The sequence below is a fragment of the Pipistrellus hanaki genome (assembly GCF_964339955.1).
Source record: "Pipistrellus hanaki genome assembly, chromosome: 3".
Classification (NCBI taxonomy): Eukaryota; Metazoa; Chordata; class Mammalia; order Chiroptera; family Vespertilionidae; genus Pipistrellus; species Pipistrellus hanaki.
This window is the reverse complement of record NC_140505.1, coordinates 59,872,719-59,888,170: the sequence shown is the minus strand read 5'-3', so window position 1 is coordinate 59,888,170 and position 15,452 is coordinate 59,872,719.

Sequence of the window (15,452 nt, the reverse complement as noted above, 5' to 3'; positions counted from 1 at the left end):
AGGGAAATCAGGCAGGCAGTCAGGAGAGTGGTTGGGAGCCAGCATCCTAGATTGTGAGAGGAATGTCTGACTGCCCATTTAGGCCCGATCCCGGGATCAGGCAGTCTGACATCCCTTGAAGGGTCCCAGATTAGAGAGGCTGCAGGATGGGCTGAGGGATACACCTCCTCCCCATGCACGAATTTTGTACATTGGGCTTCTAGTATTATTCACACACACACACATACACATATATAATTTGTTTTGGTGATCAACCTATTTTTCCTCCCCCATTGGGGATTAAGATATAAATAATCCATTTGAAAGAGCAAAAAAAAAATGGAGCCAAATTGTATGCATGAGTGTGTCTGTGTGTGGTGTGTGTGTATGAGTGTGTGTGTGTGTGTGTGAATGTGTTTGCATACATACACATAACTGTGTGTATTAATAGGGCTTTACTAGTGTAGCAGACAGTTAGAGGAATGTTCTATCCATTTTTTACTTTTAAATTTCAGGGCCTCTCAGAACTAGCTCATTGACATAGAAAATAATTCGATTGATAATTTCAGTTGATTCAAATGCTTAAAAGTACTTCTTGAGCTTTAAGTCAATCTCATTATATTTTCCTCCAGTTCCTGAAGACCACAGTTTTATATATATATATATATATATATATATATATATATATATATATATATATATATATATATGTATGTATATGTATATATATATACAATTTATATACATATGTATATAGTTTTTAATTTTATTGAATGTAATATAAATGCAATTATTCATCATGTAGTCTTTCATATCTGGCTGAATGCACTTATCTTAATGTGTTTGAAATTCAGCCAGTTTAATGCAAACATGTCTTAGAACCCATTAGCTTAGTGAATCTCAAACATTTTTATTCCTAAGAGTCAAATGTAATGTTTGTAAAGCATAGATCCTTGCCTACTATTTCCAGAAAATATGAAGCAGTTGGTATAAGTTTACCCATGAATTTGCATTTCTAACAATATCTCAGGTGAATCGAGTGCTGTAAGTGCATGGACCATATTTTGAGACATAGTATACTAGATGATTTGTTGACCCTAGGTAAGATTTCTTTAATTTGTGAGTTTTATATTCCGTATTGGATATACACACACTTTCTGTAAAAACCAAGTTCTCAGTCCTTTTTTGATGGAGAGGGGTCCCAAACGAAAGACTCTTACAGCTTTATTGATCAAAGGCTTGAGGGGAAGGAGAACGGGCTCAGAGTGGCAGTAGTAAGTTTTGAATCAGAGGGGAGAATAAGTGCCTTGTGGTTTTCTCCTCTCTCTGCCACATGGAGGTCTGGGCTGGGACACCTGAGGAAGGCCTTTACAAGAATACCCAGTCCCAGCCCAATAAAAAGGCTTTGGAATGGATGCATCCAGAGCAGGACCACAGATACACATGAGCTTGAGATGGCGGGGGGGGGGGGGTGGGGAGGGAGTGGTGCGGGTTGGGGGGGGTGGAGTTGTGTGGCTGAGTCTTGATAGAAACTCCTTCAGGTCCTGCAGTACATTGTATGTGAACCAAGTGTGTCTTGGGAGGGTTGCTTCCCCAGAGGGCCTTGTAGGAAAAGCCTTTGTAATTGTCTATGGTCAGGTTTGAAATATCACACAGACTCCTCTGGGGCACAGTCTTTTGTAGACCCTTAGACACACATCTCAGGTGTGTCTAAGGGTCTACAAAGTTCTCAAAAGCATATCCGGAGCCTTATGGTAGCAAGGTCATCTTCTCTTTTAGTGGGCTCTACTGTCGACATTTTAAAGGGCATAATGTTTGAACTTTATTAGAATTAGAGTTGGAGTGTTGTGGCCAATGCTATAGTATTAATTACCTTTCCAAAAGGATTATCAAAATAGCATCCTGTTTGGCCTTTCTTCTTTGACTATTGCCAAATCACAGTGAAACCTAATCCATTTTCCCAATTATCTTGAAAACTCAAGGCCTGGTGCACAAATTTGTGCACCGGTGGGGTCCTTTGGCCTGGCCTGTGGGGATAGGGATGAAACCAGCTCTCAGATATCCCCTGAGGGTCCTGGATTGTGAGAGGGTTCAGTCCAGGTCCAGGCACCCCAACCGTGCATGATGAGGGCCAGGGAAGGACCATGGGAGGGCTTCAGGACATGTCCAGCCTGTCTCGCCCAGTCCCAATCTGCTGACTCCCAGCAGCAAGCTAATCCACCAGTCCGAGCTTCTGCCCTCTGGTGGTCAGTGCACATCAGTGCACATCATGGGTCAAATATAAGAATGAGTGGTCAGACACTTAGCATATTTGACTTTTATTATATAGGATTACAAATCAGTTTATGTAGTCTCCTTTCTTAAATTTTAGATCAATTTTATTTTACAATTTTTATATTACCACTTTCTACAAAGTCCTAAGAAAACAAGATCCTGCTTACCTATTTGATTTCTTCTTTTCTTACTCATTATGTAGATATATTGGTCCTTTTCCCACTTTTTAAAAATGATGATAATTTTCAGTGTAATCTCTTCAGAGGCACATTACATGACCATTGTTACCTGGCTGTCCCATGTAACTTGAATTACTCTGAAACACATTGTGTACTGTTCTAATTTCCTTATAAATCTAAAAAAAAAAAAAAAAAAAAAAAAAGCTTGTCATTTATATATGCCTTTATCACATCAGATGGTAAACTTTCTGATAGAAGGAATCTTGAATGTAACCCACTTGAAGATAGAATGGAAGTTAAATTGCCAAACCAATGCAAATCAGATATTTATCATTTATTATGTTACTTTACATGAAATTTAATAACTCACCTGTTGTTATTTGAATATATTAGAAAATATATTTCTTATTCATTCAGAATGAAATTGTTCATCTTGAAATCTTTGTCCAGAATAAAACTCTGGTGGGAAATATATAACTTTGACCATATTTAAATTTAGATGATTTTTATGTACTTGTATTTAATATTTTTCAAATGTTTGTTTTGCTTATATTTTATAGAGGACACAATTACATGTAGTTTGTTTTCTTTTGAGTATTTTGTTACTTTTTACCAATCAAATGAAATGAATTCTTTTTCATTCTCTAAATTTTAAGATATGAAAAAGAAAAAGTCTTGAAATATAATGCTGATAGTTCTAAATCACAATTAAACTATATCTCTATTTCCAGGACAATAATAATAATAGTCCTTCTAGGAGGAGTCATGAGTATAAAAATAAGGTGGCAGAAATTAATGGATTCTAAATAAAATAAATCAGAGGCTAGAACATGATTAGATATCAAGATATAATAATGATAACAGGCTCACATAGCACTTTTGAGGCTGAGCTATGGGTGTACAGATAAGGAACTCAGTCTCAAATACATTTCTAAGACCAAATCCCCATCCAGTCTAAAAGGTTTATAAAGTTAGCCTAGCAGAATCCAGAGCAAACAACCAACAGGCTATAGACAGATAAACTTAAGGCACATATAAAATGAGAAGGAAAATAAAAGTCTATCTAACACCTGGGACTAAGGATAAGGAGACTAAGGAAATAAAACTTAAAGCTTTTTATCAACATAGCCAACCCTGGAAAATCAATAGGCCCCAGAGAACTAACCATGTGTTTTTTCTTGTACCAATCCTTTCTGATTCTTATACTGGGTACTGTAGGGGGCTATAATTCAAGTGGAAAATCTGGTATTTAAATGTCAGATCAGAGGGGATAAATGGTGATGAAAGGATATTTGACTTTGGCTGGTGAACACAAAATACAATATACAGATGCTATATTATAGAATTGTACACCTAAAACCTATATTTTTTATTAACCAATGCTACCTCAATAAATTTAATAAAAATAAAAAATATATAATTATTAGCTATATTGCATCTTCAAAATGCAACATACACAAAATCATATGTAATAACAAATATATATATATATATATATGTATATATATATATACACACACACACACACACACACACACACATATATATATATATATATATATATATATATATATATATATATATATATGTAGTACATAAAATAAGATAATGTTGAGGAAACCATGACATAATGATTTGAAAATATTTTTAGAGACAGAGGAAGTGAGAGGGAGAGAGAGAAACATCAATATGAGAATGAAATGGATCGGCTGCCTCCTACACACTCCCCTCAAGGATCAAGCCGCTGACCAGGAATAGAACTGGTGACCTTTTGGTGCATGGTACAACACTCAACCAACTGAGCTACACTGGCCAGGTCACATAATGATATTTTAATTGTCTAGAAGAGTGAAGAGGATAAAAAAAAACCCTTCATATAAGGCATTATTTTACTATTGTAAATGAACCTAGAAGTTATTTTAATACTGAATATATTACTATGGCAATTCAAGTATTTTGCAATACAGCATCCTCAATATCTTTATTTTTTCAATATGATAATAATCTAAGTAGACAAATTGAAACAAATAATACTCTTTGTTTGTGGTATAGTTCTAAATAAATTATAACTGTACATGGGTGGGGGCCAGCTCTTTGCCCTGAAGGGTGTCCCAGATCAGGGTGGGAATTTCCTTGGGGCGTGGGGCGGCCTGGGTGAGGGACATATGGTGGTTTGCAGGCCAGCCATGCCTCCCAGCTACCCAAGCGGAGGCCCTGGTATCTGGAATTTATATATCTTCTACAATTGAAATTTTGTAGCCTGGAGTGGAGCCAAGCCTCCTGCTTGCTCTTAGGTGGCAGCCATTTCTGTTGAGATTTATGTATCTTCTATAATTGAAACTTTGTAGCCTGGAGCAGAGGCCAAGGCAACCCAGGGATTCAGAAGCTTGGCTTCCTCCATCACTGGGAGCAACCCTAGCCTCCTGCTCTTTCCAGCTCTGTGGCTGCAGCCATTTCTGGCTGGATTTATTTATCTTCTATCATAGAAACTTTGTAGCTTAGGCCAGCAAGGGCAGGCAGAAAGCTTGGCTTCCTCCATTGCTGGGGAAACCCAAGCCTCCCTCCTGCTTTCTGTGGCTACAGCCATCTTGGTTGAGTTTATTTGCATATTTGCTCCTGAGTGGCTGGTGGGCGTGGCTGGTGCGTGTGGCTTGTGGGTGTAGTGAATGTATGATCAAGTTTCATATTGCTCTTTTATTAGACAGGATATATATAGACTAAAGGCCTGGTGCACAGAATTTGTGCATGGGAAGGGTGTCCCTCAGCCAGCCTGCACCCTCTCCAATCTGGAACCTGTAGTCGGACATTCCTCATCCCTCTCACAATCTGGGACTACTGGCTTCTAACTGCTTGCCTACCTGCCTGCCTGATTGACCCCAACTGCTCTCCCCTGCAAGCCTGATCACCCCCAACCATCCTCCCTTGCTGACCTGATTGTCCCAACTGCCTCTCCTGGTGGCCATCTTATGAGGACATGAAGGCAGCCATCTTGTAGTGGCCATCTTGTGCTGATGGGAGGGCATCGCCTGAGGGCACAAGAACTACCCAGGCTTTTATTTGTCAGATTCACCTATTTTGTGTGTGTGTGTGTGTGTGTGTGTGTGTGTGTAGCAAAAATGTGGTTATATATTATTTTTGCATGATACAGGATATACATTATTCAATTATAACTAGCATGCAACAAAATTGTATGCATTCTATTATTAATAATATTTTCATTGTTTTAACTGAGACATTATTAGAATAAATACCACTGCATATCTCTTGATGCACATATGCATGCATTTTTAAATAACTCGTATGCATAACATTTGAAATTTTGGAGCACTGATTCTTTCTATGTTTAATTTAGTTCATTTGAAATATCCTCGAGAGTGTAATATATACTCCCTCTGGAAATGCTTGGGAATCCACATTCCTTTCATTTTTATCAAGATAGTTGTTTTCTTTTCTTTACCTCAAGTATATTATTTGGAGTAGGGAGAAAGAAGTTACATACTGTTATCATTTTACTTTTTATTTCTATTAAATAATGGGAACATTTTATATGGTAATTGGCCATTTTGATACCCTCTTCTACTATATCTTGTTGATCAACAGTGGGAACTGGGTGACAATGGCATTCTTGTTAGGGCTTTAGACCTAGGACAGTGGTTGGCAAACTGGGGTTCAAGAGCCAAATGTGGCTCTTTGGCCCATTCAGTGTGGCTCTTCTACAAAATATAATACCATGGCCTGGGTGAGTCTATTTCAAAGAATTGGCATTAGAAGAAGTTTAAGTTTAAAAAATCTGGCTCTCAAAAGAAATTTTAATCATTGTACTGTTGATATTTGGCTCTGTTGACTAATGAGTTTGGCGACACTGTTATAAGCAATAAATCCTCTTTATTATACTTAGTCAATCAGTTTTTCTGTTACTTGCAACCAGAAACCATTCAATTTCACTAATTTAATTTTTTTCCAGTTATATGTCATTTTTTTTAATTTCATTACAGAGGCTTTCTTATGATAATTCAGCATATTACTGTTTAATCTAGTGAACTAAATACTCTTTTTGGCCTCAGTTGAAGTGTTAAATCATGTTATTATATTTTGGACATTCTCTGTATTAAATAAATTGCCATATTTTTGGACTTACTTGTTTGAGTTTAGTGTATGGGAAAAACCTTCCGCAATAACATGATCTGTTCCTCATTCTTTCGGAGTACCTTTATATAAAGAAACTAAATGAGAAACTAAATGGTCCAGAATGAAAAGCCCCATACCCCTCCTCTCCCTTTACTCATATTTTCTAGAGAAAGCTGTAGTTTCAAGATTTAAGTGGTCCATGAGTGATTACTAATTGATTATTATAATGAGTTTTATATATTAACACAACTTCATAATAATCTGGGAGTCAATTATGCCAATCTAAAAAATAGGTAAAAAATCATATTAAGTTAATCAATGAAAGAGGAAGATTATTTTTTAAGTTTATTGATTTCATATATAGAGACCATGTTATATATATCTTAGAGATAGTACTTGAGAGGTAATTAATATACATTTTTTTCTTGTTCATAGCTGGATTTGATCTTTGCAGTCTAGAAATTTTTCTTTGGAACAAGTTAAGTGGCAAGATGTCAATAGATAAGTTCTTTACATAAAAATTTTATCCATTAACTACATTTATAAGTACATCTTTTTATATGCTTATTACAGTAATCTGTTCAAGTGCCCAACGTTATAAAAAAAAAAATAAACCCAATAAGTAGGTACTGAAATTCTAGAATGTGAAACTAAGGAGAAATATATAATTGAGTTTCCTGTACACATATTTACTAAGGGAACTGATAGCCACATGTTTATTAATTAAAGTGATAATTTTTAAGAATTTTTATTTACATTAAGAAATATTAATTTTATTACTGTATTATGATTTATCTGGTTCATATGATCTGAATAAATAATTGAATAAATAATATGATCATTTAAGAGTCATTGTTTTGTGTTTATATCAATACATAAAATGTTCTATTTGTAGTAAAGAGATCACACTAATCTCAATATTCACCCACTCTAAGATAGCCAAGAATAGAATTCAGACAAACAAAATTTATCTCCTTATGATAATAATTATGCTCATAATTTCCAGTTGTCCAGGACACTTTTGGATGACATGCTTTAATAACCTAATTTGACAATTTCCAAATTAGCCTACAAATCAACTTTTAATAGAAATACCTGCCATCATAATGGATCAGATAATAGCCCACATTGGGATATTTATATACTCCACTTTCAGTCAGAACATGTGACTGAACCTTTCCTACTGCAAGGCCAGCACTGTGAGCATAATCAAGGCCCAGAATGTCACAATGCAGTACTATGGCCCGATTCTATCTCAATATGGTTTACTTTTCAAAAAAGCTGGACATTTGGTCCTGTGGCTATTAGATGAAATCAAGCTGAGAAAGTGTTTTAATTACTCGCTGCTTGATTACACTTAATCAAGCAGCGAGTAATTAAAACTTAAGATGGAATTCATGTCTAACCTATGCAGTTTGATATTTTGTTATTTACTTTTATATATAAATATGATATTGAGCTCTAACAAGAGAATCCAATAATGACTTTTGCTTTCCCTCATATGAAAGAGTCTAGTTAAGCTATGACTTGATAATTTCTTCTTTTTGTGATATACTGTCTGCCATCTGGCCAATTAGTGTTCCTACCTAAAATAACTAGCAAAACCATCAAACCATATTTTTGATAGATTTTAAACCAACAAAAGACTAATTATTCCAATAAAAATTATAGGGTTTGGGGCATAGAGACTAAGTCTTGATGTGGTAACTTAGTTTTCCTAGTTCCTTCTTCTCTCAGAGAATTTACTACTTCTGATTAGGAGGCTGAAGATCCAGTCCGTAACCCAAAAGAAGTTTTGCCAGAAGAATTTCTGGTGGAGGCATGAGGATTAGGGACTTGACTGGTTTCCCTCTTAATAAATTAACTAAATACTGGGGTCACCTGAAATTCATGACTAAAATCATTGGCAAAAGATCTCTGATAAACATAAAGACTATTGTTGAATGCTTTATTAGGCAAATATTAGAGTCCAAAACTGCTAGAGCAATAGTTAGACAATACAAAAGAGGATTATAGTTGAAAACTCATGGACAAATATATGGTAAATCTACATTTACAGCCTCTACTCAATTCAGCTTATAACTAATAGAAAAAGGCATCATCCCATTTGCCTGGAAGGAGGAAAGAGTAATCATTTCTTTTATATATTAATTTTTAGAAAGGAAAGTAGAGGGAGAGAGAGATAGAAACATTGATGATGAGAGAGAACCATTGATTGGCTGCCTCCTGCATACCCCACGCTGGGGATTGAGCCAGCAACCCAGGCACATGGCCTGACTGGGAATCAAATTGTGACCTCCTGGTTCATAAATTCATGCTCAACCACTGAGCCACACTAGCTTGACTAGGGTAATAATTTCTAAATGAAGATGACATCTAAAGATTCTAACTTTTTTTCAAAATGTTTAGTGTTGTTAGACTTACTGAGCTCACATAGACAGAGGTAGGTAAAAGTAGATTTATAGTTGAATAAATAATAATACCAAAATAAAATATGTGTTTTGTGGATTCACAACTGTAAATTTACCACTACTATTACTACTACCTATCCACACATGAAATGGGCCACTTGACTATAATCAAAAGAAAAAATGTAAATATTCTATGACAAATGAAATTAAGTACTCTAAGATGAATTGAGCAGTAAATTATAGAAAGAAAGAAGAGCCGGGACCGGTTTGGCTCAGTGGATGGAGCGTCGGCCTGCAGACTGAAGGGTCCCAGGTTCAATTCTGGTCAAGGGCATGTACCTTGGTTGCGGGCACATCCCTGGTGGGGGGTGTGCAAGAGGCAGCTGGTCGATGTTTCTCTCTCATCGACGTTTCTAACTCTCTGTCCCTCTCAATTCCTCTCTGTGTAAAATCAATAAAATATATTTAAAAAAAGAAAAAAAGAAAAAAAGAAAGAAGAAAGAAAGAAAAAAAAGAAAGAAAGAAAGAAAGAAAGAAAGAAAGAAAGAAAGAAAGAAAGAAAGAGAGAGAGAGAGAAAGAGAGAAAGAGAGAAAGAGAGAAAGAAAGAGAGAGAAGGAAGGAAGGAAGGTAGAAAGGAAAAGAGTGATGAACTGGAAGATAGATCATTTGAAAGTATTCAAAGGGAAGCATAGGCATAGAAAAAGAGATAGAGATCATGTTTGCAAAATATAATATGCTATTCTTCAGATGCATTTTTGTTACTAGATGTTTTATTTCCTCATTCCAATTCTCAGTTTAACTGATGGATCAATAATAGAGGTGTACATTTTTGGGGTTTTTTTTTTTTTTTTTGCACAACTTCCCCCGCACATTGCTTCTAGTGAAATGTTTTTATTGATTTAAAGAAGCATATGGAGGCACAACCCCAATGTTTCTGAAAGTCAATGCTATAATATAATCAATGTTGTCCTACAATTCAACTATTTTTTTTTTTAAAATGTCTTTATTGATTAAGGTATTACATATGTGTCCTTATACCCCCATTGCCCTCCCCTCAATTCCCCGCACCCATGCCCTCACCCCCCCCCCCCCCCTCCAGGTTTCTGTGTCCATTGGTTAGGCTTATGTGCATCCATGCAAGTCTTTCGGTTGATCTCTCCCCCTTCCCCCACCCTCCCCTACCTTCCCTCTGAGGTTTGACAGTCTGATAGATGCCTCTCTATCTCTGGATCTGTTCGTATTCATCAGTTTATGTTTAATTCTGACACTAGATAGCATCAGATTCCACAAGTTGAGCACTGTAAACCAAAATAAATTTTATACTGTAATAAAAGAATAAACAGTATTTATTTGAGTAAAAGAAGTTCAGTCTAGAAAACACAGATTCAGGAAGCAACCTATTTTTTTTTTTCCCCAACTGAAACAAAGGTACGGCACCCTTTTTTTTTTTTTTTTAAATATATTCAATTAATTTTTTACAGAGAGGAAGGGAGAGGGATAGAGAGTTAGAAACATCGATGAGAGAGAAACATCCATCAGCTACCTCTTGCATACCCTCTACTGGGGATGTGCCTGCAACCAAAGTACGTGTCCTTGACCAGAATCAAACCTGGGACCCTTCAGTCCACAGGCCAACGCTCTATCCACTGAGCCAAACCGGCTTCGGCAAGTAAGGCTCCCTTTTATAACAAAAGTTCCTGCCCGAGTTCTCAATTACAACTTTTATGTAAATGAAGTATTCAAATTGTACAATTCTGATTGGACAAGGTAATTCTAGTTTGTTAGTAAAAAGCCTAGACCAAGGTTTCCCTGACATGGTTGACTCAGATAGCATGAACAAGCAGGGAATAGTGGTGAAATACAGAGTTTAGGCTGAGGTTTCTTTCCAGTATACAGAGTACATGTATTTGAGAAGCCTCTGCAGTAAATGGACACTAGGTTTTTATTATTTATAAAATGTGGGTCCTTGGTTAACCATGAGGAGTCCATCTCATTCATCTCAGCAGGTAAATTCCTTCTCAGATTCAGAGTTAGCACCACAATTCCTCCACCTCAGAAGCCAATCATAAGCCTAGGTTACATGTTCTTCTGACGGATTGGATATAAATCAGAGGTTCCTCTGACCCCCTCCTTGAATTGATTAATTTGCTAGCGTAGCTCTCATAATTCAGATATACTTTTTATTTACCAGGATACCAGTTTTATGAAAGGGTATAACTGGAACAGGTGAAGATGGGAGTTAGATGGAAGAGGTAAATATTGCAAGGAATGGGAAAATCTTCCATGCCCTCTCCAAGTACATCATTCTCTCTGAATCTCCATGTGCTCACCAACCTGAAAACTTTCTGGTATTATTTATGGTTTAAATAAGTTTTTATGGTTGACTCAGACAGCATGAACAAGCAGGGAATGATGGGGAAACAGAGTTCAGGTTGAGGTTTCTTTCTAGTATACAGAGTCTATGAACATGAGAAGATTTTTTGAGGTTTTTAGGTTGGTTTCATTACATACACATGGTTGGCTAGATAACTGGCCACTGGTGACAAAACTCAGTCTCAGACCCCTCTCTCCTCACTGGAAGTCAGGGGGTGGCACTGAATGTTGTAACCCACTAGTTGCAAGGTTGGCTCCCCTGACAACCAGTTCCTATTCTTAGGTGTTTTCCCCAATTCACCTCATTAACCTAACAATAGACACATTTACCGCTCCCTTCACAGGAAATTCCAAGGGTTATAGGAGCTCTGTGCAAAGAACTGGGGTGGAGACCAAATGCATATGTATTTCTCACTATTCACTATAAACCACAACTTCACAGTAATCATCTATATATCTATACTAATAAAAGGGTAATATGCTAATTAGACCAGGAGACCAGACATCTTCTGGATGTCCAACTTCCTTCCAGAGGGGGGCAGTTAGTGGGCAACCAGGCTGGCAGGGGGTCAATTGGGGGGTGGCCAGGGCAGCAGGGAGGAAATTGGGGGGGTGGCCAGGCAGGCTGGCAGGGGGGCAGTTAGGGGGCAACCAGGCCAGCAGGAGGGCAGTTGAGGGGTGATCAAGCAGACAGGCAGGTGAGCAGTTAGGAGCCAGCAGTCCCAGATTACAAGATTACAAGATTACGCATGTTGTTGGCATCTACAACTGTTGTTATTATTTTAACAAATCATTAATAAATTACCATAAACTTAGTGACTTAAAACAACATAATTTTATTATCAAAAGTCTGAAGTCAGAAGGTAAATATAGGTTTTGCAGGGCTAAAAGTAATGTGTTGGCAGAACTGTGCTCTTGGAAGCTATAGGTGGAAATTATTTACTTCCCTTTTCCAATTTCTTTTTTAAAATATATTTTTATTCATCTCAGAGAGGAAGGGAGAGGGAGAGAGAGGTAGAAACATCAATGATGAGAGAGAATCATTGATTAGCTGCCTCCTGCAAGCCCTCTACTGGGGATCCAGCTCGAAGCCCAGGCATGTGCTGCCCTGACTGGGAATCGAACCATGACTGCCTGATTCATAGGCCGACACTACTGAGCCACAATGGCCAGGCCCTTTTCCAGTTCTTGAGGCTTCCTGAATTACATTGCTCACTAATTTCTGCTTTAATCATCATATTTCTTTCTCTGATTTTGAATCTCTTGCATCCTCTGATAAGGACACTTGTGATTACATTGTGTCCATTCAGATAATTCACGAAAATTTCAAGGTCCTTAGTTTAATCATATGTGCAGATTATTTTTCCATATAAGGGAAGATATACACAGATTTAGGAGATTAAGATTTGGCAGCTAGGGAGTGACATTATTCTTCCTGCCACAATTTTAAATGTCTCAACTTATTATTTGTTTGATATTGTTTACTTTGCCTTTCTGTATCAATAGATGTATTATCACTTAAGAAATTGGTAGCAATCAGAAAATGATATTTTATAGCCATTTCTTACTTTTTTTTGCCCCCCTCCTTCTGTTTCATAACCTATCCTGCAATGTCAGTTCTGAATTTTAAGCTTAGGAGGTCATGTGTTTGAAATGACATTCAGATTCATGTTAAAAAATTGGTTTCTCTTTATATCATGTGCATTTACCTTAAAGCTAAAAGAAGATACTCTCTTTTTCTGAGAGTGAAAAAACCAACATAGCATAACTAAAGTATATGCCTTTGTGTCACCATTTCCAAAGGCCCAGATATTCTGCAATCTTGATGAGAAATGGATGTGACTAAGAAAGAGATCAGTCCAGAGAAGCTATGGTTTCCCTTCAGTAATTGCCCTTAGCTGGTCATATTATTCCCTTGACTATGTGACTATTCCCATAATTCTCAAAAAATAAACAACTAATGTCAATTTTTTAATTCAGCTGCATTTCATCATATCCAGTTAATCATTACTTGATAAACAATGTTGACAATAAGCTACAGATGCTTAGTTCAGTACACAGCCTAGGGCTGTATTTTCATTTATCATTGATCCAATAGATCAATTTCTTAATATTTCCTTGAGTTAATATTATAAGGTGGATTTTACAAAAAATCAAATTCTAGGTATTCCTGACCCTAGAGGTAAGACTATCAAGCCAGCTATTAACCCCTTCCCTCTTCTATGTTTCATTACCAATATATTTTGGAAATCTTTACCCCTTATCTTTATAAATATTAGCTTTCAGTATTCTCTCTCTCCTCATAATTCTATATTCAGAATGACCATGTTTTAGACTTTTTGTTGATTTCCACAATACACTGATCTCCTCTCTCTTTCACTGCCATTTCACATGTTCTACTTTGCTGTTACTGATACTTCTTTCACTGAGAGGTAGATCTATATTCCCTCCTATTTTATCTGACTTCACCTTATAGACTTCTTAGACCCATGGAATATGTCAAAAACAGTATTATGTGCCTATTGAAGATAAGTCATAAAAAGGATATGCTTTTACCTTTCTCATTTTAAGGATATTTTCCTGTGGAACCCAACTACCACCCTGTCATGGGGTCCATGTGGATAATTCCAGCTAATTAGTTAAAGGATGTTTTCCCCACTATTAACCCACACCTTCCTTCAAACATCTAGATTAGTGAGCCTCTTGACTCTGGGAGCAAAAACAAACTATCCCATTGTTGTCTTTCTATATTCTTAACTCATTTATCTAGGAGCATAATATATGATTGTTTTTATGCTGAGATGATGTTTTTATAGTTTTCAGGTAGACTTTGAAGTTATTGGCTAGCACAGAGGATAATAAGAAAATGCATATTAACTAGCACAGAGGATAATAAGGGAATGCAGGACATGTGCTTCAACTGGATGAATATGTGGAATCTGAGGAGTAGTAAGTGGTGAATTCTTTGGAATTATTTCATATGTGTTGATTGAATTTGGGGATCATAAAATTCTCCATTTCTCTTACATTACTTTGCCAGATACAGTTATACCATCTAGAGGCTGCAGTTGTTAATCTGGCAGAGAGAGAGAGACTTCTGCTCAGGACAGCACTTTAATTCCTCAGAATAAGCTAATAGTTGGCTGGAGAGTGACTTTCCTTCAGAGCCCAAACTCAAACTGATGATATAGGCACCCAAATTTTCATTGGTGAAGACAATGCCATTATATTTTTATCTTTCTACTAATAATACTTCCAGAGACCAAACAAAAGAGAAACTCTAGTAAGCTTATTCTTTTTTTAAATAATATTTTTTTAGAGAGAGAGGAAGGGAGGAAGAGAGAAAGAGAAACATCAATTTGTTGTTCCACTTATTTATGAATTCATTGGTTAAATCATGTATGTGCCCTGACCAGGGATCAAATTCTCATCATTCACATAAAGGAACAATCCTCCAACCAACTGAACTACCTGGCCAGGGCCATTAAGTCTGTTTTTAAAACTACCCTGTGGGTAGCCAGTATGGATGGCTCAATAAGAATGTCAAGTCTGTATAATGACAGGTATTACATGAAAAATGAGGGGGAAATTTCACAGAAAGTAATAAAGCTCATGAATGGGTAATGGTGCTGAGAAAGGATACTATTACTCTCTTCAAAGAATTCATATCTGAATAAGATAGTATTCAGATTTGTTTCTCTCAATTACAGTGCCAATTCATGGCCAGTTCTCAAATACACCCCTGATTTGTTATCCTCTGAGAAGAACTGAATGAACTCAAACTATGAAATTTATCTGACAAGTATACTTTGATGATTTGAAGGAAAAACATAAATCTATATCCTGTTATATTCCACTTGACTGTATCAATGTGAAAAATTTCATTTGGGTTGCATTTTTTTATATTATATTTATAATGTTGGTTATTATTCAGCCTGGAGATAAATCTTCCTTTGGAGCTTGACTGGATTTACTCTGACTGGCATATGATATCTGATATATGTGTTGCTGTGAATCAGAATGATATTCTGTTCAGGCAATTTTCTAGGTATGAAGGACAATACATTTCCTGGGGACACTGTTCTAACAGGCAAATACATTATACTT